The following is a 25,548-nucleotide window of genomic DNA, read 5'->3' as shown; positions in this document are numbered from 1 at the left end:
GTGAGAACTGATTTAGAAATAAATAGGGATGTACAGTAGGAACAACCCCAAATCTTCATGCTAATTTTCCACCTCCACAATTCTAGGCTCATCCCAAATTTTGTATCGATTCAATCATTTATGTGTAGCAAGTACCTTTGCTTTTGTGTGTCTCAGAGCCTCTGTGCTTCTATCTTGGGCTTTCTGAAGCCAGTAGGAGCTCTGCTATTGAATAAGCAGGACAGGGTTTCACCCACAATGAACCACAATTACCATTCCTATCACCAAGGAGCAGCACCAAGAATGCTTTCCTGAGATGGGGGTGCAGGGGGAAGTAGGAAGAAAAAATAACCACACATCTCTCTAGGCAAGTAGTGCTGGTCTCCATTCAGAAAAATCTCATGGTTGTCTGTCACACTTGGTGCACAAGACCGCAGCTCCTCCTCAGCTGATGGTTAGTCTTGAGGGAAGACGCTCTCCCTGCCAAATGTGGCATGCCTTCAACTGCAGCCATCATCACAGCAAGCCAGAGGAAAGCGGCAAAACCTGTTTGCTGATGCAACTGCTTCAGCTGGCTGAGAAAGAAAAGGATTTGGCGGGGACAGTGTTTGGGGGTTTCCTTGCCTTTTCACATGGAAGACTGCCACAGGACTATGAGCCTCCCAAGAGCCTGCCTCATTCACAAAATTAAATGATCCATCCATTGACAGCAGAACAGACTGAGGAACAGTTTGGGGGCTCGATCCTTAATCCAAATGTAACGCTACAAGCACCACTGCTTCCAATTTTGTTTTTTTTCCTCAGTGCCCACTAAACAAGAGCTACATTGCTCTTGCACAGCATGGCTGAAGGCTCATAAAGGGACCAAAGGAGCACCAAGAGGAGAAACAGGTGAAAAGGGAGCAACATAGATGGTGCAGCAAATCTCAGCGATCTAAGCAGGATCTCGTCACCTAAGAAACTCTTCTCATCCAAACACCAATGTCTCAGTTTAAGCTTCCTGAGACTGACCTGTTGTCACTCCATTCCTCCCAGCTCACTGTGACTCTCCTGATAACTGCTCACACATGTTAAGTCCTTATCATGAGTCCTCCACCACGCCACTCCCTGTGCTGGTGCTTCCTACTCCTGAGCTTCAGTCCTCAGGAACATAGGCCTGATTTGTTTGTCTTCGTTTGAAGTAAGTAGGATCATCAGAGAATGGTACAGAAATGCATGGGACTGCTTCCTCTTGCTGAGGAAGGATCTTCCTTCCAAGGAACGTGTCAGAAAGGAAAGTGAGCTTTCCACAGTTCATGAATGTATCTGCAAAGTTGCTGAGCATCTCCAGCTCCAGAGAAGTCAAAGCACTTGGCAGTGCTACACTTCATTTTTTTGACCTTGCGTCATCCTTTCATATCCCATAAAGGACATGTTCTGCCATGGTCTTCCCAGAAGCTCTGTAGCACTAAGGTAATCCTGTAAAATATTAACTCTCCACATTGCTTACAACTGAGCTGAACCCAGACAAGATTTGAGGATTTTGAAAGCACTGAATAGTGTAAACATAGTTACAGTGCTTGAATAGCATAAACATGGAAGACGGAGAAATCCTGCTTATTCAATTCAGCATTTAGCAACTGCACCCCTGAAACTTTCTCTCAAAGCCTCAATGAAATATAACTAATTCTGTTAACACAGACACTTCTCACTGTGGTCTGCAGTGAAGACCTGAGGGACAAAATGGACTCTCCCTGGCTTGAAAGCTGTGTTTCTTCAGGCTGACAAATGAAAGCAAATTTTAGCACTAGCAGTTCTGCGGACTTACAGACTTTTAGATGAACTATCGGATGACCACTGTCTGTCCCCAGGTTAGCAGCACAGGCTGAAGGTAACTGCAGGGACCTAACATGGAAATAATTTCCCCCTCTACTTACAGTCCGTGAGCTGCATTCAGATTCAGTGTTTCACATCACCAACATGCAATGCTGGGCAGCATTTGTGGCTGCTTGCGTCACTGGTGAAATCTAGCTCGCCTGTCTCATCTCTGTGCAGTCACTATCTCTGCCTAAGCACTCCAGTTCAAGTTGCATCTCCATGTCAGAAATCAATGAACAAGCACCCCCTTGCAAAACGGTTTGGGGCTTGTTGGAGGGTTTTTTTTGCATATATATGTACCACTGAATGAACACAACTGTGTGCTCAGTGCACATATGTGGATTTATTTCTGGCTATACCTTAAATTCCAACTCCAGAGAGGGAAAAGGAGTAGAAATAAACTTTCAAGTCTTCATCATGTCACCAACCAGTTTTCAGAAGGTTGTTCCCCATATAGCAATTTTCAATGCACTTTTAAATATGGCAGAGTTTTGATGGAGGGAAAACACAATCAGTTTTAAATGTCCTTGAACTGAAGCCACACGTCAAGTCCTGCATTACTGAACTGCTAAAACATCAGACTCCTCCTGCAGCTAGGATGAATCTAGCCCTGCCTCACCTCTCTTTGAGCTACTAACAAACTTACACTTACATTTCAGAATGCTGCCTGCTGCAGTGGCCAAATAAATACAAGATCTAACACACATATGTGTTAGGAATGCTTCTATATAGAATAGAAGTTTCAAAATAAAAATACACCAGCTGGACCAGCTCAAATCCTGCTTTTAAAAACATAAATGCTCCATCATCCTACAAGAAACAATGATTTACTCAACTGTTCACTCCCACATTCGTTCCTACAATGGTGGAAAGTTCTCCAGAGCAAAAGCAAGGAGAGAACAAAAATTTTCAGTTGCACTCATGGCTTTCTCTGCTAGCAACAGTGGAGAAGATGTAGCAAGAATGAGGATCAGGGCAGAATCCATCCTGGATATAAACCCATGGAAAGCTGTGCAACTACCACTTGTTTCAATTTGGCTCTACTTCCTTTGAGGTTGTAATGGGTCTGACACTGAACTTTTCCACACCTTCAAACCCAATCTATCCTTTTCATAAAGTGTCTTTCTACAGCAAAGTCAAAATGAAGGATTCCAGCTCTGACATTTTATCGCTGCACTGTTGATCATTCCTTGAATACAGGTAGGACCACTGCTGCACAGAAAGAAACGGCTGTTGTGATGCAGCCAAGCTATCCACCATCAAATTTGCTTAGGAAAGCTTGATCTAATACCCACTGAGGTGAAGACTCCATTGAGCTCAGTGGTCACTGAAGCAGGCCCAAATGTCTATTTATGAGTTTGGACTTGCCCAAGGAATAATGTCACTGCAGACACTTCCCTGGATGGGTGAATTTTGATCTCTCTTCTTTGGGGAGCCAGAACTGATTCAAATATGCCTCTACCCTCCTATAATTCTTGTATCATTAACACTGACAAATGGCATTTTTTTAGCCAAGTCACCAGTCTTTTGATCCCTGTAGCAAGACAGATTCTTTTGCTTTGAGTTCACATCTTGCCTACCAAAATTTAATATAAAAAATGAAAACAAAACAAAAACCAGCAGGACAAGTGATTTACCATACTCTGGCTCCAACAACATTTGCTGAGGAATTCAGCATGAGTGCGTAACCCCACATACATCAGTGCCTGCTCATTGGTTTTTTTCTAAAGCTCTTTCCAGAGCTTTTCAAGCCATGTGTAAATATACAGGCTGTGCTCAAACACAGCTGTAAAGGTGTGTTACAGCTCTGGAAAACAGCCTTTTTGGAGCTGTTTGGTTTTGAGTCCAGGCTCAGATTTTACCCAGGAATTTCCCACTGTTCACGAGAGCCCAAAGCCACCCCGTAGCCCTGAGAGTAGGGCTGAAGGGTAGTATGGGGATCAAGCCTCCAGGAAACAAGAGTAAGACCTCTTGCTCCATTTCTCTCAATCCAGCCTCTCCTTAAGTGCTAGAAACTCTTACCCCCACTTTTAACGACTGCAAGCTATGCTTCACAGAGGAGCTGGCATCCTCACACAGAGCAAGCTATGGGGGGGGTGACAACAGCAACACTGCTTTCCAGAACTGGGTCTTGCAGTAACCAAGGAGGGACTCTCAGGTACCTCTAGTACTCAAAGTGGAGCCTCTGGGATAAAAGGTGCTCTGGGGAGGAGGCAGAAATGACAGTGACGGGGAACTCTGCATTCAGCCAACACCTTAATAATTAAACAGCTCTGCTGAAACAGTGCCAGGGTAAAGACCCAGTATTCGCAGCACCTCCACGAGCCTGGTCAATATAACTGTTGACAGCAACGTCAGCGTAAATATGATGGTGAAATCAATGTACACCACTATACCATGCAACCAATGGGACAGCTCAGAGGAGTACTTGAGAAGATGCCTGTGCATTCGGATTAGTAAAACATGGCAGGGAGTTTTAACTGTAGCCTCCAGTCAATCTTGGCCATCTCTCATATTTTACTAGTGAAGGACATTTTTAAAGACTGAACACATTTTCTGGTAAATCATTTGTGAAAAGTGTATCAACAATAAGATTTTAAAGTGCTACCAGGGAGCTTATGTATCGTGGCTTGGTTATTTTGTGTTATTTATGAAAATTTGTTCCAAAAATTGCATCTTTCTTCATATCATTTCTCAGGATGATCTGAATATAAAACCGCACTCTATCAAAGATGCTAGCATTTGCCTCACCTTGCAGTTCACAATCATTCTGTAATGGAGAAATTGCACCACATGTTTGGAAAAATCTTTAAAATACATGATTTCCTGAGTTTACAATGAAGTGTGTAGCCTCTCTAATTTTAGAATTACAATGAGGAGAATGAAACACCACAGCCTGAAGGCAAGATGTTTTCCCTGGCCTTTCATTTTCCTAGAAATTGTATTAAGAGAAAGTCTGCATGTAATTTACTAAAAAGAAAACAGGAATATTAAAGTTGACTTGCACATAAATTATGAAGACCAAACTCTCCCATATTCTTGGTGGAAAACCAATGCCTTCAGTTCCAGCCCAGACAACGTAATGATACTGTGCTATTCCTCACAAGCAAATGCAAGCAGCTTCTGTTGATGACTTTACTGTGCCAGATTTGGTTTGTGTTTTTTATTTGTAGGATTTCTCTCACTTCAGGACTTTTCTAAGCAAAGGGAAATTGGAATAGTGTAGCTATGGTAATACTGAAAACATTCATTATTTGGCTAAACAGTGCCAGTGAAACCACACTATTAACCATCCACACAAATCAAGAGGGGTGTTTTCTGCAGAAAATCAGAACAATCACAGGAACTCAGCATTTCTGCGTGAGGATGAAATTCCACTTTCTACAGTAGAATGTAAGGGTTTAGGCTTTCCCTTTTTTTTTTTTAAACACAGAGATGGTTTGGGATGTTAAATGATTTTCCAAGGGCTTAATTCTCAGCAAGAAAAACATTCTGAAACTGTCTTTACAATGCACTTTTTGAAGTATCAACAATTATCCTTATCATTAAACTACTGGTATCAGACTGAGGTCCTGCCCTGCAGTTCCTTTTTAAAATCTACAAAAAAAAAAAAAAAAAAAAAGAAAACAAAACTTGGAGAAAAGAGTTGCAAGAAAGAACAGACTTGAAAAAATACAAGAAACATAAAGACAGCAGATTATTCCTTGAACAGGCTTGTATCCAACTATGCATAACAGATCACATGCAGCTGAGTCCCTAATAAAGTTCCTAGACAAGACTTTGACATGATGTAGAAAAAACAGGTATATGAAAGCTGCCCTAGAGATGAGCCAGTAAAAGCAAGGATTTTTATTCAAATGTAAGCCAGTCAGAAATCCTGTAGTCAACAGCCAGTGGAAGAAAAAATTAGAAATGCTGCACCCAACTATGTGCCAATTTTTCTATTATCCCTGGAAACATTTCTAGCTGTGTGCCTCTAACATACTATAATTGATCAATTCGGATTATCCTAAAATTTAAACCAAGGTTTAAAACAGATGACATTTTAAGATTACTGAGATGGGTTCCCTGAAAGTGCCCAAAGAGATCGAAGCCTCATGATGCTGTACCTACATACAGGTGAGGAGTTGGTGGCAACTCCACAGGGCAAGCAGCCTGACCCGCTGCTGCTCTTGATGGAGAAAGCGGGGAGGGAGCCACAGTGAGACGCAGAGATCTCGGGGACAAAGATCGACCTGGGCCTACCTAGGCTGTGCTGCGTGGCATTCCAAAGCCTGCCAGTGTGAGTTCAGTGGGAATGCAGCTACAGAGGCTTAAACATATGTACATGGAGAAGGTCCCTTTGATCACGGCTGTCTCAGTCAACCCAGGCCCCAGTTCTTAGAGGCATTTATGTAATCAAAAGGATGGACAAGCACTGGGTGGGACTTTCAGAGTCTCTGTAGGCAAGTAAACCTCTGTAAAATCTGACCCTGAGTGTCTAAAAACCTGACAAAGCTTTAGCCAGGCAAGTTCCAAAGCTTTGGCCAAAACAGCTAAATTTGTGTTCTCAAGCAAGCACAGTTGTTACTAACATCAGTGCAAGATTTGGCATGTACAACGTGGAGATTTAGGGATGGAGCATGACGAAGAAACAGAGAGAAAACCCAGAATATTCATGTTTTACATATAGAGGCACTGGCGGCTGGCACACAAGACGACTTTGGAAGAAGAGCTCTATCTATCATGGAGGACTCTCAAGAGCCTCAAGAACCCTCACTTACTTGCTCTTGGAGAGTCAAAACCAGAAATGTGGCCTTCGGACAACTGGAGTTCAGAACAACATGCTACTTACACTGCTGAATGTTTGGTAGAGCAAATGGAAGTAAGACGATATATCATGCAACCAGTTAAAGGGAAGGGGGTATGTAAGAAAACCCATTAAAATATTGATACATATATTGTTACATTGTTGCATTAAAGTCTGTTCTTGCTATTCTTCATTAGTACTGGATCTATTGCAGGAAATAGATGAGGAAATTCCTTCCAAAATTACCCATTTCCTCTCATACTGGTTCATTTCATTATTAGAGTGAGAAATGGCCCTAGACGAAATGCATGCTAGTTAAAATCAGCTGAATAAAAGTAATTACAAGCAGGATAGTAATTTATTTTAAGGTACATGATTCAAAAGCACACCACTAACCTCCTTCAAGAAATGCATCCAGATAAACTTCTTAGCCTCTCCAAAGATAACAGAAAAAACACTTTAAAAATATAAATCTTTCCATCTGTGGTACTCCAGACTTTCTCTTCTCTTGCCAATTAAAAGACAGACAATAAACCAAAATATTTCCTAAAACACAGTAGGTTTCAGAGATACCAGAAGATATTTTACAATATCAACTTGATAGTGTTTCCAACAAATCCCTTCTTGTGGTTGCATTTATTCCAGCCTTTGAATAGAGTTAGTAGAAAATATACAGCCACTGCCCATTCAAAAAAAAAGAAACCTTTATCCCATAAATATAAGCTGAAGTGTCATACCCTATAGTCATTCCAGGGACATTGATACCAACATCTAATTTCTTCTAACTCTCTCCAGATATGAATAACCTATTAGCAATTAATGACAAACACTGGAAAACATGCCAGGAATAACTGAAGATCACAGTCTTGGTAAAACAGCTTTCTAACATACGTAATTACTAATCTAATTTTTGTAAACATTTTCTGCAAGGACATGCACATATTAGATACCTATTCATCCAACTGTGTCATGGAGTGTATTTACATTTGAAGTCAGTGAGGTCTCTTACACATAATTGTTTATGCAGATTCAGCAGACACCTGGACATGTCTTGTATGGAGGAATAAAGCAGAACCTAGAAGGGCTATTTTGGAATTATACTGAGGAATGACACAGGCTCTTATTTAGAAATTAGAAACCAAACAAAAAGGAGAAAGGGTGAGAAAGAACATGCTGACATTAATACAGGGGCTAAGTGTATTGAACTGCCCTGACCAGCCTTCTTGAATTTCTGCTGATGTTCTTCCAAAAGGACTTCTTTGGACAGCTTCACCTCCTCTTCTCTCAGAAAAAGTGGCTCCAGTCAGAGCTGCTGATTATTTACTACTCCAGTGAGTCCAAAACAGCAAAAAAAAGTCTGTATTGTGTATTCTTGTATTAATGCCTTGAACCATTTTTGACGTGTCTGCAAACATGACTGGCTTCTTCCAATCACAAACCGTTACCAGTGAGGTAGAGTTGGTGGAGGGAGCACTGAAAGCTACTACCACCAAACACAGCAGTGATGTTGTTGGTACCCCTCTCTGGATAACACTTATTCTGACTTTGCCAAGGCAAGATGTCCTTTCACCCAGCTGCAAATTGCAATATCCATATTCAGTGCTGCAGCAACCTGAGAAAGAAGCCAGAGGGACAATTCCTGCCTGCCTTACACCAGATCTAAGCCTTGAGCTGATTTTCACCCCTGCTTTGCACTGACAGCATTTCACCTTCACCTCCATGCATCTCAAGAGCCACTGTGCCATGTCAAGGCAGGAGAAAACAAGATCCACCAGATTTGAAGGGCAGTCCCTGTCTTCCACCCCCCACACTTCCAGTTGCCCAATTGCAAGTAAAAACATGCATGCTGGCACCAAAGAGAAGGATGGGAGCACAGATTGAGTATTATCACTGAAATCACTGCAAAAGTGACAGTGGCCTGCTATGTTCAGCTTCCTAACCCTACAGATGCTGCCAGTTCAGTCTAACGTTTCAATAGCATTTGTCTACTGAGATTACATTGAAGGGTCAGAGCGAACTGGCACCTCCAGCTGGAGTCCCATTACATGTACAAAGCCAACAACAATGCTGCAAACCAGCCCTTCGCAAAGCAGCACCCTGCGTGGGGACTTTGCTGGTGTGCCAAATGGATGGGCACATTTCACTGACTGCTGCAGGGGCACAACACACCCCTGTCCTGGCTAGACAGAAGGTTGGAAGGAATTTCTGACCCACACTTTCCTGTAGCAATAGAAAAGGTAATGCTGCCACTCAACAGATGAACACAGGTAGCCTTGCAGGACAGACATACATGCTTTTCCTTATGTCATCTACAATACAACAAGCTGATCTCTCTGCAATCACATTTTGAAATTTAACTCCATTTCACTGGAGTGGAAACGGAAGTGCTGAAATGCTGCTTCAGATGGAGCACAAACACCAGCACTTCTGTAACCATGCCTGTTTGTAAACAGATTACAACAGCCAACCTCCATGAAAACAACGGCACTGAAACAAAGCACTCAAAGGCTTTACAAAACACAGAGGACACCTCAGAAGTTTGAGCATCCCAAATTATATTTGCAAAGGGCAAGCTCCATATTACCAGCTTCATAAAGCCCAGCAGCAGCAGGAGATAAAACTGAACAGCTCTGTTCTCCCTTTAAACATCTTTTGTGTCACTACTCTTAGATCAGTTAAAAACATAAGTATGGTCTTCAGTTTGGCCCTCAGAGGAGCAGCCACCTTTGTTAAAATCAGGTTTCATTTCAAGCTGCACCAACATCACACTACAGTGCAGTCTAACCCTACGGTTGCTAAAGCAAGCAAAACACTGAGGGATGTCAGGGGAAATTTAACGTACTTACTGTCTGCCAGATTAGAACAAATGGACCTAGGAATACTTCTAAAACTTACGAAAAAAAAATAAAGCCTTGCAGAGCATTTTAAAAGGCTTGTGTTTAGAACAGCTGTGCAGCATGAGAATAAATCTGCCAAAGACAAAAAGGCAAGAAATTAAAATCTCTTGGCTGTACACTTTTGAAAGATGACAGATAGGGAAAGGGCAGTCAAAAGATTTCACTCTCTGCAGCACAGCTGTGCAAGTTAAACATTTCATAGCTAAGAGCACTGTGTTTGGTAACTAGCCATTAAAAAAAAGTTATTTAAAGGTAAGGCTTCTGGTTGCTCACATTTGGAGTCCAATCCAATGGATAGAGCAAGAAGGGTGGGGTGGGGCAGGGGGAAGGGGAGCAGGATCCGGGACAAATACATCATTTGGCAGGCAGTATTGGTTCTGTGCCAGCAACTAGAAGGGACACTTGAGCCAACCCTGTGAAGACACAACACATGCAGAAGAAATGCTCTCTCCCGTTGCCCTCCAACGCGTGGAGACCATTCAGGCCAGTGGCAAGGGGTGAGAGAGGGAGACAGCACCAGGGACTACCTCACCACTAAGCAGGCAGTGCTCGGTGAGACTGACCTGCTCACCTGGGCAGCTGCAAACTTGGGGTGTTCATCACTGGAACACGGTGCAGATCTGAACCACAGCAACAGCTGCGCAACATCCAAGTTGGGCTCAGCTAGAGTGGAATCCTTCAGGGCTCCCTGTTTTGGTGTCGTTCTGTATTTATTAGTTTCATGCTTTAAAAACAACCAGCTCACTTCTGCTACCTATGGAATATTTTTAATTCCAGTAATGTACAATGTCTTTGGCACCAGCAGTTAACATTAGGAAAAGACTGACTTTAGAAATGAATGTCAGCAAAAAGCCCCCCCAAACCAAAACATGCATATATTTTAAACGAACATCCATGAAGAACACAAGTGGTAATGTCATCACTGGACTAAACTGTTCAGTGAAACAGAGCAACACTGTCACCTGCCTCTGCTTTAAGAACTGCTTCCACAGAATGTTAAAGACCAACTTTAACAGTTACTATTGAGAAAATCACTCTTTACCCAACTAACTCAATACTCACTGCCAGTTTCAGCAAGGCTTACATATGCGTGTAGCTTTCTTAATCCCTCCTCATAGCATCTGACTGCCCCAACAATGCTCGTAGATCTACCATTAGGCATAAAGCCACAGAGAAATATGTGAGATGTCTAGGCCTGTGCAGAGGGACTGGTGGAAGGTAAGGTGAAGGTTTCATGCCTGGCTCAACTTCATCAGCTCCATGCAGCCCCTGCACCTTCACAGCACACGCTGCTGCCATGCATGTCACAGCCAAGTGGGATTCCCAGTTGCCAGTCATATGCCAGATCCTGAGCTATGCACACAGTAGGGGCAGTCACTTCATTTTCCTTGCACCTCCTCCCTTCACGCCACACTAAACTCCTTTATCACTAAGGTTGCAAGATGTATCTCACTAGTGCGATATTCTGCAGAGTCTTGAAATGGGGTGAGGGGGGCAGATTTTGGTCAGGGTGGAGCAGCGTCTGCCCTCTGTGCCAAGCAGCAGAGACGGAGCAGTTGGGAACGCTCTTGGTGAGCAGTGCATGCACAGACGCCTGTAAATTTAAATTCACAATGCTTGTAAATCTTCTCAAACCACCCTTACCACAGAAAATCAAGGATTGCCCTTTATGGCAGTTTCTAGACAACGTTCTCTATTAATGGTTTAGAAGAAGCTGGCAACAAGACAGGCCACAGGTTTCATTTACAGCAGCAAAAGTTCCTGAAAAACTGCTCTCCCCAGCAGACTGCAACTTCCCACTCCCAGCCCACTCAATCTCCAGCATGCACTGCAGAGGCCTTTATGAACACAAAACAAGCCAGAATAAAACAGGATTTTGTCAGAACAAACACTGTGTCTTGCCCCAGGGTATGCACAGTCATTCTGTCTGTCTGCCCAGGTTACTCTGTGCTCCCCTAGCATAACAAGCAAATGCATCCCATAAGGAAGAGCAACAAAACTTTCCCTTTCTGTCAGCAAAATGCAGGCATATTGCTTTGCACAGGCAAGCCTGGTGGCTTGCCTGCTGCAGGTGCAGTGGAGCGCACGAGGTGCACATGCACCACACACAGCAAGCTGCATTTCCTGATGAGCATCAGGCAGCACCAGAAAGCTCTTCCATTCCCCATGTTTTGTCTTTTTGCTGCGTAGCTGTAGTCCCTTTCCCCTCAAGGTATCACTGGCTAAGGTATCATCCCCAAAAGACACTGTTGAATATTGTTCCCTCCTTACCAGAAAAACCTATTGTTTTGACCCTGTCTGTGGGGAAAGGTATTTTGTGTCTCGCTTCTACCACACTCCCAGCCCTTGCTGATGTGAGAGCCAAGAAAGCAACAGGAGCAGGTTACTGCTAAACTGCCAGGACAGCTCATGGAGCTGTCCAGGTGCAGGTTGGTTTGCAACTGTTCATTCATGTCTTCCCTCCTTTATCCCTTGTTATTGCATGTGTGTCCTCCACAACACAGCTCAGCAGCATCAACCCAGTGGAGCTCATCCTGCTCCTGACCTTGGGCATCACCTGGCAGCCAACCATGGTGGCTCAGGCGCTCGTTAAGATCACAAACCATTCCTGAACCTTTTTTCTTGAGCGCTTTTCCCCTCCACCTGGAGATGTGCAGGTGTCATCAGGGCTGCAGCACATGACACCCCTCAGGGGAGCCATGCATTTACCAAAACACATTGCTCATTATTGTTGCCCACCTCTGTAGCTGACTGAGCCTCTTGCACACACTTACCCCTCAAAAGAAGTAATTTTCACATGACTTTGGGGAAGGACCTAACTGTTCTCGGTGGTGCAGGTGAGAGGGTAGAGGTTATTCTCCCCATTTTGTGCCCCTCTGACCTGTTAGACCACCTGACCCGCAGTCCCCCTTCCTCAGGGATAGGATCACTGGTTTTGCGCTCTGGAAACAACTCTGATTTTGGAGCGATGGGGTGGCAGCAGCGAACAGGCTGGTTTGCTTTAATTATAAACCTGACACTGCTGTGCTAGCTGAAAATCCAGCCATATGATTAGGAAAAAACCCTAAGAAACGGAGGTCTTGTTCTTGCATCCAGCCTTGGGGAAGGTGGTCTGTTCAAACAGAAACCTTTCCAAACTCCGGGCCACGCAGCAGGATTGCACAGCTTGAGCCCAACACTGCGACGTCCTTCTTTCATCCTCGAGCTCATCCCTTCGCAGGCAGGAAGGAAAATCACTGCAGCTGTCAGCACCCTTGGGAAGAGCAAGTCAACCCTGGCTCATCGCCCCAGAGGTGTTTCTCGTCCTGGAGCACAGTCAGGAGCTCAGTGGTCTCTGACTGCACATGATGCACTTTAGCAACAAAATACCCTTTAGCCCAGGTCTCCCTGACTCAGTTTCTCCTTCTGTAAAATGGGAGGCACATTTCTCTAGTGGAAAGGGTAGCATGCTGTGGACAGCCCAAGTGGCCCTCCTTGAGGTCTTCAGGAGCAGCTGGATTGAGAGCAGACAGGATGAAGGCAGACTATTGCTGACTGCACCATTTCAGAGGGAACTGTAGTCTCCTACCTAGTGAATCTGATTCAAAACTTGGTTTTCCCTTGAGATATTTATGCCAAAATACGGTAAGTTCTTTCTGGAAGCAGCTGTTCTCAGTTATGTGGCTTTTGAGGCAAACTCAAGGTGAGAGTCCTACCTCATGTCCCACCTGAACAGCACCGAGGAATGTAACCATCAGGTTATCTGGTGCACCAGGTAGTTTCTTTCATCAGTTTATTTCCTACTTCAACAGCTGGAGATCTCCCTGCATTTCTTGTGTTGTTTTCTTCCTTCTCTCATTCCCCATCTAAGGATATTACTGACATCTGTCTCTTCAGAGCACTCAGGCAAAGTGCCTTCTCAAAACTTGAGACTTTCTTCCCCTTCACAGTATATTCTGATACTGAACCATCCCCAAACTGTCTGCCTGCAGTCTCCTACCCTCAGAGCACAGGAATATCGGTTTCTTACAACAGTTGATCACAACTGCTGCTTTTCACTGTCTTGAGTTAAAACACTGGGACCACTGCACACTAACAGGCAACTACTAATGCAAATCTTGATTTTTTAATGACCGAACTACAGCCTTAGCAAAGGAAGCAAATTACCCAGAAAAGCACTAGCAAAGTAGTTGTTCATAAAATAAAAGCTTTTCTGAGGCAACTCTTGTACAGAAAGTCCAGACAGCACCAGCTTACGCCTTCCACATGCAGACATGGTATCTGATACCAGGCAGATGGTGGTAGTATCAGGTGTCTGCTGTACACTTCTATCAGATACAATAAATAATACACAACTAATGCAAAATATCAGTTTCATTCTGTTCCTACTTACTTGAGACTGCACTGCATGCATTACCTTATCTCTAGCTGAATGCAACACATCTGCCCAAACCCATCACTGAAGACTGAATTAAATTTCCTTGGCAGTAATATTATTATATATGCAGCATGTTTATCTAGTGCTGTCTTTTCTATTTTCTATCTTAAGTGTCTTGAAAATGTAAAAGCAATTCAATTTGCTGCCTACTCAAATACCTTCTACCAAACAATCTAATGGGTCAAACCATGTGAAAAATTGTAATGCTGTCTTCTTCTGGCAGCCCCCTGAAACCAGCAAAAAAACCCCCCACACAACAAAACCAAGCCATTGTTTCTCAAATAGCATGTCATATCAGCAGAAGTTTTACTTCTATATCCTTCTGATTTTCTTACAGTATAATTACAAATACAGCAGAAGTGATACACTTCTATTATTTTTGAGAAAGTATCTTGCACAGGCAGAGCATGATTAAAAGTAGTGCAGCACTTAAATGCTACCAGATAGGATCGCTCTTGTAAAACAGTCATGAGGGAAAACTGCTAGACCCCTGACGGCTGTGAGTGTCTTTCAAAGCAGTCATTAAATAGAGAGGAAAGGTGAATGAAGCAGATGAAAATGACCTATACAACTTAATTTACTTGACCTTCAATAAAGCTTCAACAAGATACCTCATGCCTTAGAGAGCAGGTATTAATTCATGTAAAAGCGGTATGAAATGGCAACAGCAGACTTTCCCACTGCATGAGAAGGACCTCGCTGGCAGAGGGCTCTGGCATTAAGTGATGGGGGCCTGGGTCCAACTGTCCCAGTCGCCGGCTGGCTGGGAGGAGGCTTTTACACCAGGCAGCGCTGCAGACCTCTGCTTAACCCAGCCCCAGAAGCATATTTCCTGGGATATCAGCCCTGGACAAAAAGCCCATGCAAGACTGCAGAAAACTCACCACACCTCCAAACTGCGCACTCTGCAAGATGGACACCCCCCACAAAACCCAGAGGAATAGTAGGTTCATCCACACAAAAGCCCTGGTCCCTCTGAGCAGCGAGGATGTCCCCACTTATTGCCCTCCCCAAGGCTACCAAAGGCTGCCTTAATTTGACAGGAAGATTTGTACAGCACCGACAAGGCAACCAGGTGTGTCCTTCAAGCCTTCCTACTGACTTGCCAACCCAGTCCCAAGACCCTGACAATGACATCTGTGGGGGTCAGGGCAAAACTGCACTTGAGCAAAGACTCCAGGTCCCTCCTCCACAGGGGAGTCTCAAAAGCCACACGCAGATGCTCCTCCATCTCCTCACCGAGAGGCACTATGAAGTCCCTCCTGATGAATGACCTGGAGCAGGAAAGGGAATATGCACTGGCCATCCCAGTTTCTTCTGAAAAGCTACAGTCTGCCAAAAAAATCCAAGAGAGGAAAAGAGACTGTCAACTCCCTTGGAACATGTGAATGAAGATCACTGCCCAGTGGCCATCAGCAGCGGAAAAAGGGGCATTTGATGAAAAGAATGGAGATTATGTATTACAAATTTACCCCAGCTGTGCCAGTGGGGACAAGAAAACCTGTCTCCCAACACTGTACAGCGTAGGCAAGTAGTGGAATTTGCCAGGTGGAGGCAGCCAAGGAAAGACACCAAACAGCTGGGTCTAGATATGTTCACTCAGGCTTTGCGCTTTTTAATTGTGCTAGGGCAGTGGTAGTGCATCAGTACTATTGAAGTAGAACACAGAGCAATCTGCTCTGCTCTCATCCTGTTAAAAAGCATATTCCTCATGCCCAGTGTGAATCTCTCAGCCATGGGCAGGGCCCCAACATCAGGGTAGGGCCACAAGAGCAACTGCTGCAATGAGGAAAATCATCATCTTCCACTGAAGGAGAAAGAGTGACTTCTCCTCCACAAGAAAAATAAATCACTGAGCCCAAAGGGCAAGCCCTGAGATTTTAAAGTACACATACACATGCTGGATTCATACCTCGTTGTTTCATAAAACCTGCTGAAGTGGTTCCAGGTTTTTACTTCCCCCATCTTAATCTTCACAGTATTATCCGATGTAAATACTTTTGCACCGGTTAAATGGTCTGTAAACTAAGCTAATCAAACACAGCTGAACAGTTTAATCAGTATCTAGGAGGTCAGCAGAGGTGAAGACAGTTTTAGAGATGCCTGACTGGAAAGAGGTCACTTAGCTTTACAGCGTTAACTATCCAACGGGAAAGTATTGAATGTTAACACACACATGCAAAAAATTAAATTGCAATGGTTAATAGTGCATATCTTTGCTATATGGCTCCAAGCCGCTATTTCTCCTTGACTCCTGGCTAGACCAAAGCAAATTTTAACCATCCTTATGAGACTGTTCAAATGCATACAGCAAACACAGTGCATTAAAGCAGATGCAGCATATTGAAGAGAGCTCAATTAAAGTGTGGAATGTTTCTTGCAAATAAAGGGCTGGGTGGATAACCACCCTCCATATAAATTGCCTGATGCTTTATTCCAGTAATGCTCCTCTATCTTGCAGAGCTGTTCCAAAACACAACTTATTTATGATGCTCAGTATAATGTATTCTCTTGCAATCCAAAAGAAATTGTAAATCCAAATTTACAAATGTTTAATTTTTTCTCTCTGCCAGACGGCCTGTTTTTTTCATGCATGTGAATGCATTACTAAGAAGGGCTGCTGTACATTTCCATACTGAAATCAGTCTCATTATTTCAGAATAGATTATCTAACCAGCCAAAAAAGCTAGCTGAAAGAAAAACATATTCACAGACAATTTGGGCAAAAATACAGGAAAAAAAAATACATGGAACTTAATGATCTACTAAAATTTGCAAGCATTAACTGACTAGTGCTTCTGTTTCTGGGAGGATCACTCACCTGTGTTTTGCTGGATTGCACCATAATGTCTAATATGTTATAAGACTGAGACCTTAGGGTATTTACGGTAAGCAAGTAACCGTGACCAGGGTAAGACAAGGGAAAAAAAAATCTACATACTGTGGATTTATATATATTGCATATATAATTTTCTGGCTTTCTTCACTCACCCCCACAATAGCTATCTTCTCTCCCTCTAATCAAGACAGATTTGTAAAATCTAAATGTCTGACCCAGCTCTCCTCAGACAAAAATTCTTTATCAGTCACCAGTATTTCAATCAAATCACACTGCCTATTCAGCAAACAGCACTGTGCCCAATTTTTAGGCTGATGCCAGGCACCAGGTCAGACAAAGTGGGTGGAGTCCTGCATTGCTTGTTTAATTCAGAATATTCAGATCAGTGAAATGAGCCATTACAGGGTTCTTAGCTATATCCTGCTATGAAGTGAAGCTGTGTAGAGAAAACAGGATTTAACTGAAAGAGGTTTTTGACAAAAGTTATTTGCATGAGGGTTTTTTGCATGTCTTGACTTGGGGGCACAAGTTTTAAAACTGTAAGGAGAATCTACATTGAAATGTAACTTGAAATCTAGAAAATTTGGAAATTATCAACCTGCTGGTAGGTATTTAATATTCATTCCATATAAAGACAACACTTCCTTTTAACTGGTTTAGTTCCTCAACAGTTATCTGTGTTTTTGAAAATCAGAGATGGAAATGTTAAACCTGAATGGTTTAAAATTAAGTCATCAACACTCATCAAGTCTGCTAAAATTACTAGGATTCATACATCTGGCACAGACCATGCCAAGCACTTTACAGAACAGTTTCAATTGCAGTTTACTGGTTGCACAATAAACATTTGCCTCTTGGGTGCAAAAAATTTAATGCTGAGCCTGTGAGAGCTCAGTTTTTTAAAAGGCACCCTTGATTTTTTAGTTACAGATACTAAGGTTAAAATATACTTTAACTAAAAAAGAAAGAAAAAAAAAAAAAAAAGCCAGACATGATTTTTCCCCTAACAGAGCTTAAAAAAAAACCCAGTATGAAATCTAAATTTCAGACATGAAATACTCATTTTCCTAGTTAAACACAAAAAAAGAAGACTATAAAAAGCTTCCAGTTACAATAAAATCTGAGTAGATATTTAACCTCACAGTGTAGCATAGCATGACCTGGCATGACTATGGACTGCTGTAGGGGGACAACGCACAGGATGGAGAACAGAAAATGTTCACTGAATGAGTACATCGACATCTTCTGTGCAAAACTTGCTCAATGGTAAGGATCAAAATCTCACAGATTAAAAAAAAGTGTCAGCTTCTACATTTTGAGAATAGTTCATTAATTTTGTTCCATCCTGCAAGCTTTTGCAAATTCTAAGCTATGACATTTGGATTGCTACCAGCTAAAATATGCTGGCTCCTTATGGTGTGTTGCAGTGGATTTTGCAAACTATCACGGGGCGACAAGGGTTTTCTCTACAGCTTCAGGAAAACACTTAGCAAAGAACATAAATAAATCCTCTCCCTTCTTTACTGAGACTGCAGAGACACAAGAATTATAGAAATTACGGTCCGCAGCTTCAGGTTGAAGGAGAGGAGACAAACAGAGAAGTTAAGAAAACACAGCAATGCCAAGTGCATACCAAAAGCTCATTTTTCCCTAATGTCAGCTGTCATTCTGGAAACTCGCTGTGCACAACCGCACGGAAGCACCTGACTGTAGCCCCGCTCAGGTGTAAACACTGTACTAGCATGCTGTTCAAAAAAGGGAGGAGGTTTCTAACTGTTCAAGCGCTTTCCTGCACCAGGACTACTTCTAGGGAGATATCGGTACTGTGACAAGAACAAAGCTGAAGATACGCCAATTGAAATGCGTTTCCATCTCCCCACAGCGTTCTCCTCTTCATGCCACTGACATCCCTCCGTGCACCTGTTCACACTTCACACCAGGTCACGATGCTCTACGTTATGAGGTTGTGCTTTGCAGTCACTTACCACTTCAGATAGGCACCCTTCCTCTACCACCACCACCCCTTTCCTATTAAAAAAATTGAGTTTCTGGTTGTCTTTCTTCAGCCCTGTTGGGAAATGACCATTATACTCTTGTTCTAGAGAAAAACTTCCTACAGGCAAGGGGTTTAATCATGAAAGAAAAATCACTACAAATTGGGGCTCCTCCTCAGCAGACTCACAGTTCCTCTCTCCCTGCTGACAGACACTCATTTAACCTGGTTGTGAGGACTTCCCACGGCAGCATCCTCACAGGTTATCCCAGAGCTTCATGAGCCTTCTTAGACAGCACATTCTGATGCCTAGCCCTGACTTTCCCTCCTACCAAAAATTATTGTTTCTTGTCCTACCTACCTTTGCCACAGAGCAAAGTTACTCCCTTCCCCTTTGCAGAGCATTTTTTTTTTTGCTAAAAAAAAATAATTTGGCCATTAAATTGCTACCCAGCTTGTAATTTCAGCATTTCCCTAATCCTACCACAGAGCAGAACCCTGTGTTACACCTCACACCCTGTCGTCTCCAGCCCAGATCTCCAACCTGTTGAGATGATTTTGAAATCTGATTCTGTGCTCCCACGTCTTTGTGGCTCCTTCCGGCCCCGTGCTCCGCGCAGGTGCAATACGGAGGCAAGTGCATTATTCCTTCCACTGTATCATTTGGGAAAGCACTGGACAGGAGCGGGAGCAGGACGGATCCCAGCAGAACCACAGCTCCCTCACCCCGTAAGTCAGGTACCTTCTCTGTGAGACCTATCTTTTCTCTCTCATCTGACTGCAGAATAGACTAGAATATGTATAATAATAATAATAATGTGTAATAATAAACAACATATATACCATATTAATATATTACCTTATAATATATTAAATAATATAGAATGCATAATAACACAATATCAACATAAGTTCTATTATCTATATGTAGTACAAATATTATATAAGTACATTACATATATATTTATAAATAAGTGTAACTGTATCTTTGCACATTATTCATATTTATATATGATACACCTTCACATAATTATAAAAGCAGTTATTTTGGGTCACTACTGGGCAAACTGTTAAGTGATTACCAAAAACAGCTTGTAAACCACAGCCCTTGACAGTGTGGAAATTTACGCCCACAAAATAAATGGCTGGGTTCAGCAGAGGCATATTAGAAACTCTGCTTTTTTGTTGGGGGGTATGTGCAGGGGCAGGGGACGGCATTTGACACTGGCAGCCAAAACAGCAGAACCCAACAACAGCTTTTAACAACTGCAGCTCCCTTGTTCGCAGGCCAGCACACCTCCACACAGGGGAAAACACTGCTTTAAAATGCTGCTACTCGAAAACTAGAGATGACGATCAGCGATCAGGAGCCCAAACACAGCGTGGTGTCTGGCTGTTAGCCATTTCACAGCTTTCCACTGGAACTTTCCCGTGAAGACAGATTTCCAACCCGCCACTTGTTCTAGTTAGTTTTATTCTGTTTGCCACACCAATCAGCAATCTCCAAGGCAGGATGGGTTAATAGGCAGCGAAGTACCACAGGTCATTTAGAGGCTGCTTCTGGCAGGGCAAAAAAGAATTTCAGTGCAAACTACGAGACCATCAGTGGTTCTTCTTTCCTCCAGCCTTAACCCATGACAGGATAGCCACTGAAATTTGAAATTACTAAATTCAGTTGTTGCCAGCTTTACACATACTTTGAATAAAAATGCTACAGAGGATAATTATATCATGGATACCTTTCTGGTCTATCTCTTTCATCAAGATGCAGCCGTTCATAGGTGAAGGGACTAATCAATAAAGCTTTCAAACTATAGTGTTGGTGATTCAAGAAAAGAAAACTACTTCTCATCTAGTCCAGTTGCCAAAGCTAAGCAACATGGGCGTCTGGATGTTTGCCCACTGCTATATATTTTTAAAAAACATTTTGGAGGGGGGTTTTGCCCGATTGTCCACACTCACCAAAGACACTCCCTTTACTGAAGATCACAAAGGAAAGTAGTAGGGCAGACCGCACAAAAAAGGGTGGGAAAATTAATGAAATAAACAAAGCTGGAGAGAAGAAGGGAGAGGCATCTCTTCCTTCCCCTTACCTCTTCCAGTTATCTTAGGTATTATTTAAAAACCATTTAAGTAAAATATTTCAGGTACAATGACTGGTTTTAGAAAATAATTACTGTGAACACTTGCAGTGGAAATAAGAAATTGCAGAAGGTCACAGTGCTCACTCTGTGAACACCATTAAACTAATCCTGTGATTTTGCACTTACAGGAAAACTTTTGTTCCTGTAACTTTTCGCAGGACTAAAACCCTAGGATGCCTGGGTCCAACAGGACTCATGTGATGTCTCTGAGCTAACATCAGTCAAGTGAGCAAAAGTTTTCAGACCCTTCCTGTTGCTAAAGAGTAAGTAAGAAAAGGGAATGGAGCAATATAAAGGAACTCTCCAGCAATACAAGGACTGTGATAAAAACTGGCAGACCAGAAAATGCGGAAAACACCTCTAATTGAGAATAGCCCCCAGATGATGCAAAATAACTTACTTCTTTGCACATGTATCAGTCAGCCACAGAAGAGGTACACAAAGCTCAAACTAAACCAAGACCTGTGATGGGTCCTTTTCACCATACCCTTCTCAGAAGAAAACACAATACTGAAAGTTATCTGCTTATATCCCATCCATGTATGTATGACTGAGGCTAAATTACAATACATTCTCACTCTGCTGAAGGCATCTGTTCTTTTATTTCTGTTTCCATTTTGACTGCTTGAGTTCAGACAGTCATATGAACAAGACCTTTTATTTACTTCAGGGCCCAGAATTACCAAACCAGAAAAACACAGACAATCAGTGGCCAGCCAAAGGTCTCATTAGGGAATCTGTGTGCTGTACTCGTTACCACGGAAACGAGAGGGCTGGCATGCTGTAATTTCTGTCTTGCAAGAGAATTCACCAACACTGCCAGTAAATAAAGTTCATAAATCAACAGATCTGAGCCAAGGTCAAGTAGCTGAAGATGAAGCAGTCGTGCTCCACGGGTCTTTCTTCGTTGTTAATAGTAGTAAGGTATAAGTCTTTTTAAGTTCCTTTGAGCTGTTATGCAGATCCATCACAGGAACATTTGACTCAAACTAACACTCCTTTTTGAGTACTTTTCACAGAAAAGGAACCAGAAAAGCTGATAAAAATTTGCACTACTTTAAGTCACTAACCTTCCTCTCACCCCATTTTACTTTGCAGAAAGGTGTGCAGCAATAACCTTTGAAAGCAGAGCCTTATGTTCAGCTAGCCACACTTCAATTACCAGATGCATAACAATCCTTGAGAGGACTAATTGCCATATACGTTTCTGTGAAGTGCCTTACAAACAGTAGTTAATTTTCACACCACCTCTGTGAGCTCTGCATGAATGGGTTATCACTCCCAGACGTGGAACAACAGTGGCACTGTGGAAATGAGTGCCAAGGCTGGGTGGGATTACAGGGCTGCCCACACTTAAGACCTTCAGACCTCTTCTGTCTGCATTTTATAACTAACAGGGAAGGGAGGCAGAGACGCACAAGGTTGGGAGACTGGAAATACTGAAAGACGGCACTGCTGAAACTCCGAGAGCCTCCGCTGAGCTGGAGTGGGTGGACACGCGACAGCCCGGTCGAATGGGCACCAAGGCGAGGTTCGGTGGCCACGTAACGAAGGTGGACCTGGTGACTGCCAGGTGTGAACTGCCGACGAAGCGAACTGCTACCGCTCTGGGAACTCAGTGACTATAAACCCGTTATCATTGCATGTATGAAACAGAATTGTGCTGTGCTTTTGAAACTTTCAGTAAGTTCAGCTGTAGGAAACTTTCTGGTGTAATACAGAGACTACCAGTGCACAGGTGTATCAGTACAGAAGGAACATCAATATATATTTGCTTAAAAAACAAAACAAAACAAAACAAAACACCAGCTTGCTCACAATGGCTAGAGAAGTACTTGAGCTGTTACAGTTCTTCCACAAGTTTTGGGTTAGCCCCTGGAAACCTAGCTATTTTAGTGGAACACAAAGAAGACCTGTGTTACACTCTTGAGATGAGTTACTGGCAACACCAGAAAGAGTAACTCCTCTGCATATCTCTCTCACAACAAGCTTTACACTGCATGTAAGATCACCTATTATCCCCTGAACACCTCCTGTTAATACTTAGTTCACACAGTATCTTTTTGCCAGTTCTTACCTCTTTATTATTCATTTGCGTGCAAGGTTTTTCAACTATCAGGTTGGCTTGTTAGTTTACCTATAAAGCACTTCAAAGAGCTGATGAACTTGAGCAGAATGTTGAAAAATAGCTTTCTGCTGAAAGCCAGAGGCGGAGGGAGAAGAGGGGGTGCAGGTATCACTTAGCCAGGTCTTGTGCCAGGCTCAGCACAGGACGGCAGGTGAGTGCATGAACCGCACGACTTCCAACTTTGACTTTTATGTGGCTTTAGAAGCCAGCAAAAATAGGTTTAGCCAAGCCCGAAATGACGTTTGAAAAATCAGCCTGAGACAACTGGCAGATCAGGCCCCCAAGGCAATTTTACTCAGCTCCTGGTAACGCCAGTCAGTTGGAAGCAGTATGAACCGATGCACATGTGCTGTGGGGCAGGTGTGCAGCCCCAGCGTGGTGCAGGCTGGGGTTATTAGGTTAATTGCAGTACCACACGAGTACAGTCCTGTCGGTCTGAGCTCTGAATTACATGGAGGGGAACAGAGGCAGCCGTGGAGGGGGGAACAGGAACTGGCCACTCCTCACCTGAAAAGACTTTTGGGGGTTACTCTGTTTAAAGAAGAAAAAAGTTAAGAAAAACAAACCGAGTCCCTGACCTGAAAAGTTGTCATCCAGAATGCAGCAAAGGGATGTAATCATTGGATTTATGCAAATTGTCACTGCTGCTAACAAGCACGCTAAGAGCTTGGTCCCATTTCTCTTCAAATCAACAGAAAAAAGGAAAAACATTACCGTCCCCGGCAGTTCACAGTCAAGCTTTAGCACCTATTGCAGTTTTAGCGTTGCAGCACTACTTGCAGAGGTTGTATTTCTGAGAAGGATAGCGGGGGAATGGCGGAGAAGGCAGGCAAAAGCAAACTTCACGGATTAACAATTCAAATGTTGAAAGCCAGGCATATGCGAGGACCTCATTTTTACCCGGTGTATTGTTTTGTTTCTATAACAGATCTTCATTCACTCGAATGGAAACAGCTTTACTCTAGATCTAGTACTACTGAATAACCAGCTGCGTTCAGGGGATATTTATAACCATTAACACTGTAGATGGAAGGTGAGTTTTAACGTATGTGTCATAGTTATTCCTTTGGCTGGAAAGCGGCTCTCTTTCTGACAGCCGGAATTAAATTGCGGAAGGCTCAATATATCTCTCCACCGTTTTCACTCTTGTCCTTTGCACTTAACCATCTTTTCCAAGCTTGTTTCACAGTTTTCTGGCTTCCCTTATTGCTCCTGCCTCGTCTCCGTGACAAGCCAAGTTTGCGAGGGGCTGCCTTTCCCAGCACGCACCCCCTGCCTGCTCGGGCTGGGGGCGACAGGGACCCCCGGCCTTCCCCTGCCCTCCTGCGGGAGGGGGCGGGGGGCTGAACCCCTCAGGGCGGGCGGGAGGGGGGGGCAAAGCACACCGCCAGGCACTGCCCCTCTGGCCCCCGCTCGGTGCAGCTGCCAGACCCCCGGGTCCCCAAAACACAGCCCTCCCCGGCTGCCCCCTCCCAGCTCTATTTCAGCCCATTGCGGGGGGGAGGGGGGTACACTCGGTACAGGAAGGGTCGCTTTTCTTTTGGCAAGAGGATGCAACGGGGGGTGGGGGGGCCACCCCGGGCTCTATGTTGTGCCAAACCCCGACCCCCTCGGCACTCCCGCCCCCCCTTCCCCCTCCCCGTTGCACGGGGGTGCACACCTACCCCCTCCCCTGCACACTGCCCCGCGGAAAGGTGGGGTGGGGGGTCGGGGGGGGGCTGTGTATCGGCCCGGCGAGCCTTCCCGGAGAGCCCTCCGCTGCGCACAAAGAGAGGGACGGGGAGTATCGCCCGCCCCCCCCGGCGGGCAGCGCTGGATGCGCGCACACGCACACACACGCACACACACGCACACGCAGGCACGCGCACACGCGCGCACACGCGTGCACACACACACACACGGTGCAGCCGGGCGGGTCACGTACCTGCAGGTGCCTGTCCGCGGGAGCGTGGGGCGGGGAGGCTGTGCAATATCGCCTGTATTGCATGGGGGGGGGGGGGGGGGATTACTGTGATATTGCTCGGGGGCTGGGGAGGGGGTGCTGCTCTGGTCCCTCCGCCCTCTTCCTCCTCCTCCTCCTCCGCCCCCCCGCTCCCCCCCCCCCCGTGTCTGTGTGTGTGTGTGTGTGCGTGTGCGCTGCCCTGCGCGCTGGCACTCCGCGCCGGAGAAGGCAGCGACGGCCTCCGGCTCCTGTCAGCTACCGGAAACCGGCGCCTGGTCACACTCACCGCAGGAAGTGTGCAATGGCACACCCGCGCACGCCGCCCCGCACACCGGCCCCCCCCCCACACCACCACCACCACCCCCCCCCGCCGCTGCCGCCGGGGCGGGCCGCCGGGGAGGGGAGTGCGGCTGCAGGCTGGACGGGCCGGGGGGGGGACACGCGGGACGGGACAAGGCAGGAAAAAAAAAACCGGGGGGGGGGGGGGGCGTGATCGGCGCGCACCTCTGCGTGGGTCCGGGCGAATAGGGTCGGCCTGTCCGCCTTGCCACGGGCGGGAGGGT

General features: G+C 44.5%; 1 protein-coding gene across 4 annotated transcripts in view; it reads right to left on the bottom strand.

Annotated features, from left to right (window-relative positions):
• The window catches only part of KIAA1958 (KIAA1958 ortholog), a 76,714-nt gene extending 51,686 nt beyond the window's left edge, over window positions 1-25,028 (bottom strand). For all 4 annotated transcript variants that reach the window (XR_012649151.1, XR_012649150.1, XR_012649149.1 and 1 more), the window contains exon 1: window positions 24,968-25,028. The gene's annotated coding sequence lies outside the window, so the exon portion shown is untranslated. The remainder of the gene's footprint in view (window positions 1-24,967) is intronic.
• Between the last annotated feature and the right edge of the window lie 520 nt (window positions 25,029-25,548).

The sequence above is a fragment of the Buteo buteo genome, chromosome Z (assembly GCF_964188355.1).
Source record: "Buteo buteo chromosome Z, bButBut1.hap1.1, whole genome shotgun sequence".
NCBI classification, from domain to species: Eukaryota; Metazoa; Chordata; class Aves; order Accipitriformes; family Accipitridae; genus Buteo; species Buteo buteo.
The sequence above is the reverse complement of the archived record's forward strand: the minus strand, read 5'-3'. Positions and strand labels throughout refer to the sequence as shown.